Consider the following 6,012-nt stretch of genomic DNA (forward strand, 5'->3'; position numbering starts at 1 on the left):
TTAGTAAAAAAAGAAGTTTGTGGTGTAGATAAATGACTCGGTGTACTTTCAGTGAAAGCCGAGGGCTGATACAGATACTGGTATTGGTAATCAAGGAGACAGATGACAGATATTTGGAGCCGATGTATCTGCTCAGGATTGGGCTACTTTCAACAGGATGTTTCATATCACAGGGGGAAAAGGCAGCCAAGCCAGTGACCAGAGTTCAAGACTTTGTTTCAACATTTCAGTGGATATTTTTGACAAGTTATCACAGAGAGTCAACATTCGTAAGCTTGATTATCATTTTAAAGAGACCTCTGAATGTGTCCAGGTGTGTTTGTGGCGACAAAACCAAGTGTTTTCAGTGAGACCTCGGGAGACATTTCCAACCATTTCCAAGCAAAATCATGATTTTTAAAGAAACTTAAAATTGCAGCATGAAGAAATGTGAGGTTTCGACATATTTGCTGTTTATGGAAATGTACATTTATTCTGGTAATTGGGTTGGATATATATCTGAAGTAAAAATTCCTTGTGTCAAAATTTAGAATAACCAATAAATACCGGTTTGAGGTACAATTTTTTGCTCCCTTATTCTCCCATTCCGATGAATTTAAGGGCGAATATTGTACAACATTTTTTTTTTTTTTAACTTTGGATTGTAGTTTTCAGATTGTTCAGCTCTTACAGACTTTATCAGATGATGTTGTGAGATCACAGGGTCGTGACTACAGACTGAAAGAAACTTATTCTTTAATCAATTTAATTGAATTTATTAGCAATCAGACTTCACATGTTTTGATAGATGGACAAATGCTGAAGATCCATTTATCAGTCAGGTCCATATCTGGTCATTCCCTCATCAAATGTAATATTTTATATCATAAAAATTTTCAGTAAAGAGGCCTTTAAAGATATGGTTCTGAATAAAGACACTGTAATCAATTAAATCTGAGCTGAACTTAGAGAGTCTTGAAAACAATCATCATCAATCAACAGTTTTCATCAGGTTTCCCCTAAAATTAGATGAATATTACATCAGGTTATCCATTAGACTTCCTAGGAAATTATTTTGGAAAACTATTTGGACCTGAAGCAAATAACTATTATTATTAATCAGCTGTGTCATGAACAAACAAGTTATTGATTGTTGATCAAGTCCCGAATATTCTAACTGACACTAAAAGTACATAAGGAACGAAGATGAAATACAAATTTTCCCTCACGTCAACACGACCGAACCAAAGAGAAGGAAATCAGAGCTCAGTCTTTTCATCTGCAGTGTATTGATTTCTTTTCTCCAGACTGCAGGTCAGCCAAAAGGAGTGTCAGCCAATAGCCGTACATAAAAGCGAACGAATCAGACGGAGCACAGATTGCAAAAGAAACTAGTTTATCTGTTGCCGTCGTCGGCCAGGAATTTCTAGTTAATTTGGTTATTCAAACCATCGGCAAGATGTTGAAGTCGTTTGTCCAAATTATCCCCAAAGTAACTGAATTCTCTGTTCAAATGCTCAAAGTACAGTTTCTTTCTTCCTTCCTTCCTCTCATGACAGCATCAGGGCGAGGCCTTAATTAATGACTAACACGTGTTAATGGCTCATTTGTGCCGAGCTCCTGACCAGACTGAGAGGTTGTGGAGGAGGAGGAGGAAGAGGAGGATAGATGGAGGAAGAGGATGGAGGGGGTGGAGGAAGGAGGCGGCTAGGGGGAGGAGGTGAAGATGGAGGAGGAGGAGGAGGAGGAGGAGGAGGAGGGATGGCCAGCAGCCCAACAAGCTGTTGATTAATAAGGAGCTGCCGGGCTGCCTCTCCTGAGTCCTGCAGGTTCGACACGTCCTCAGACTCACACCTGTGATTCCTGCTAGTCAAGGACGGGGCTCGCGCGCCGCCATTGTTGGTCGAGGCAATAAAAGGAACTCGATTTATCAGCCCTGTTATTACATTAGCCACAGTCCCCGAGAGAGGCTTTGAAAGAATGAACGTGTGGTTTTCAGGACTGCAGACTTCCAACACGACGAGAAACGTCTCATTCACGGCGTCCCGACGCGAGAAATACTCCTCAAATCAAATTGGCTGAGAGACTGTTTTTTAAAGGAATCCGCGTTGTTTATGAAAATAACAGCTTTTGCTCTTTTATGACTGTAATATGAAAAAAATAATAATGCTCTGATCATATGACAAGTGACTGAGGAGCCTGAGGTAAACAGTGATAATTACATCGACACTGTGCAGGTTTGCAGCAGGTTTATTGTTGTATTTTACTTTGTTATCGATTCAAACTTCTAAATAAATAACCAGCTTGTTTACCATTTTTATGAAACATGGATTATTAAACTCTTGTTATGGAATATTTACACCTAAAGGTCACTTGCTTTGGTATCACCTGTACAAAACGTATGTATGTAATGCATCTTTACATTTACTTTAGGTTACATCGCTCCACATTTGTCATTGTTGTTTTCCAGGCAGCAGAAATCACATACTGTGGCTTTAAAGGCGGCGTTGTACTTTGTCCTGTGGGGTTTTGTGCAGCATCACGAGAGAAAACAGGACAGTTGTATTTCATTAGTCCGTCTTTAAATATGACCATTATGTTATATTTTTGATATTCTCCCTTGTTCCGTCTCACTGAACCTCACGGTTTGAATTTTCGATTCTCAGAAAACAAGAACTCAGTGTCAACTCCTCCTGCGTTCTTCAAAAGAAGAAAAAAAAAAAAATGAAGCAAACAGCGTGTTTTCTCCTTGACACACTTCCACATGTAGGCCAAGAGGACGGGGATAAAAGATACGACCCCCCAGAGCTGCCGGGGTCAAGTGAAACACCCGTGGCTCTGACTCCTGGGTTAATTATACAGCGTGAGGTCAGCGAGTGATAAAAAATATTGACACGCTTCAACTCACGTGTCTTTAAATTGAGTTTAGGTGTACAGAGGAAATAATAAAGATCTCAACAAACAAAAAAGTGATGAAGTAATCATCCTCCGTATCTTCTACATCTCATGTAACCTCCACCTGCTGCCCGCAGCTGCTCGGCGGTCGACAGAACTACAAGAAAACAGTCTCAGAGGTGACGCCGGCGTTTCTATATGAAATTGATTCAGGGACGACATTTTTATGCCTCGAGCACCTCGAGTCCCCCGGGAGGGCTCTCCCAACCCCTTGACCTTTTCACACTTCGGCCTCGTGCATCTGTCACCGCCGATAACGGCATCAAAATTGATTCCAATTACCCTCCAGTCCACAGCAGCCGGCAGGGAGAGGGGGTCAGCAAATCCCTCGCCATTAAGAAAAGGCAGTGAGTGTGGGTTTTTTGTTGATATATTTGCTGTTAAATAAAAGAAAGTAAACACTGTAGAAAATGCTGCTTGTTTTCTCCTGGGAAAAGCTCGACTTAAGTTCTCCTAAACATTTTATAATGTTACTTAAATGGATGGACTGGTCAGTGGATTTTCTTATGTCCTGCCATGCGAGCTTTCCTCCCAGTGTCAAAATAAAAGTTAAAAAAAAACCCAAAACAGTAAACTACTGGGAAATGACTTAAAAATGATAAAGAAATACATTTTCTTTCTTCATTTTGACCTTATAATATGTGATAAAGGACATTTACACATATAAAACATCTTTAAATGTGTTGGAAAACTGCTACAGTTGTCATGATTCTGGTTGTGTTTCTGCGATTTCCTGTTTTATTTTGAAGTTTTGCCCTCCATGTTTCCTGTGTTGCTTCTCATTTCCTCTTATTGGGTGATTTTCCCTCCTGTTTTTCACGGCGCACCTGTTCTCCGTCTCCCTTTTTAACTTTTCCCTCCTTCTAGTGTCTTCAGCTTTTTCCTTTTATTCTCCTCACCTGTGTTGCTCCACCTGTGTTGCTCCACCTGTGTTGCTCCACCTGTCTCCACCTGCACCTCATCCCCTCGTCAGTTGTGTCTTCTCTCTGTCACTTCGTCCTGTGCTCTCCTTTGTGTAATCCTCCTTTGTTCCTCGTGTTCTTCTTAGTTGGTACTTTGTGTTTTTGTGTTTGCTCTTCTTGGTTTTTGTTGGATTATTGGTTTTCTTGGTTAATAAAGCTCATATTCAGTTCCTAATCTTGCCTCCCTCCCACATGTTTCTGCAAACTTTAATAATTTTGAAGATATCTATCAATTACAAACAAGTCTACATACTGCACAATACTTGTAAATCTAACTACAGACTAACTACATGTCTCTTTTATTGTCACTCCATTAATCTAATCTAATCTCCATCTAATTATCAGAATTACAATATTAAAATTAACATTTTGAATGGAAAAAAAACTCTGTCAAGGTAATTTTGTGGGAAAAAATAGTTTATATAAAACAAAATGGAATTGTATTATTGTCCTAATGCAGATCTTTATGTAATTTTACATTATATATGAATACAATATATGTTTACATTCAGTCTATTTTTGTAATTTTATGGATATTCTTGTGTATTTGAAAACTACAAGGAAAATCTGTCAAATAACACAGAATAACCTCACATTGTAAAAACACAGTGGTCAATAAAATACAGTATATTGCTTCAATTTTACATGAGATGTTTCTCTTCTTTTGGCTTTTTAATATTTAATTAAAGATATTTACTCATAAAAAACACCAAATGACATTTTTAAATATGGCAGGATACAGCTGAAATACAAATAATCAGACTCTTTTTGTATTTATTATGCCTTTGTTTTGATAGATCATAGATTAAATAATCTTTTAAGTGAGAATTTTAAACATTGGCTGGATGTAGTTTGTTAAATGTGAAGATTTGCTGCTTTTCTTTGTCTTTTCTGACAGTAAATGTAGAATCTTTGGGTTTTATTCTGTTAGTAGGACAAACAAATTTGAAGATATAATAAGTATTTTTCCCTAATTTCAGATATCTGACAGACCAAACAATTTAATTAATTGTGAAAATAATAGGCAGATTAATTGGTGATGAATACAACATGTATTATCAGCCCTCTATATTAAGGTAATTTGCTGTCTGGGCCTATAAACCTTTGGATATTCTTTTCTCCTAACACAAAATAATTAGAATTTCGCTTCCACAAATCCAGTGAAATCATTAATCGTCCCGTCTCTAATCTCACATATGCTTTCATTTTATCTGAAAGCCATAAAATCCATGAACCAAACCTGATAATCTATAAAGATATGTTCACCTATAATTCTCTTTTTGGTCAGTGGAATCTGTATGGAACCAGTTCTCAGCTCTTGGTGCAGCATAATTAAGACTCCTGACTGTGTTTCCACACTCATTAAAGAACCATTTGCCGTTTCTAAATCTGCTCTATTTGCTCTAATTGTATTCTTCCTTATGTCACACTCTTTCATTTTCTTTCTTCGGTGACCCAATTTTCCGTAGAGATAATTAAACTTTCATTTTTTATCTTATCTTTTACTCCTCCATCTTTAATGTTTTTTTTTTCCTCAACTGTATGTTTAAGACTTAAGAATTCAGAAATCGAAGCCTCGGAGGCGGACGTCCTCCTGCAGCACATCCTCTGTTGAATGTTCCCTCTGTGGGTGGCTGTAAAATGAGGGGAGCGAAGGTGTGTCCTGTCTTAATTGTTCAACAAATGAGAAACTGGCTCTCTATGAAATTTTACCTCCAAATGTCCTGTGAATGCCTCTACAATCTTCTTCTTCTTCTTTTTTTTTTTTTTTCCTCTCTCAGACTGAAATAACCTTCGGGTTCCTTCTCCCCCTCGTCCCTGGTGCAGGAGGTGAGGGAGCCCAGCAGAGACTGAGGGAGAATAATGAACAGTGAACACGGAGCAGGTAGTTCGATGAGTGCAGATGATGAACGACCGCGGGGAGGGAGTGCAGGACCAGAGCCGAGGCACGGCCATTTGTTACTCTGCTGTCACAAATGTATTTTTAATGAATCTGCACCTCTGACTCCTCTGCAGAGCGCGACCGCTCCTTAAGGCCGCCGTGCCCCCAATATTTCCTGTACAGCAGCGGTTCTGAACAAACCCACTTTAGCTCTGGCTGCGTAATGTAAATAAC

Source organism: Acanthopagrus latus, chromosome 6, assembly GCF_904848185.1.
Source record: "Acanthopagrus latus isolate v.2019 chromosome 6, fAcaLat1.1, whole genome shotgun sequence".
Classification (NCBI taxonomy): domain Eukaryota; kingdom Metazoa; phylum Chordata; class Actinopteri; order Spariformes; family Sparidae; genus Acanthopagrus; species Acanthopagrus latus.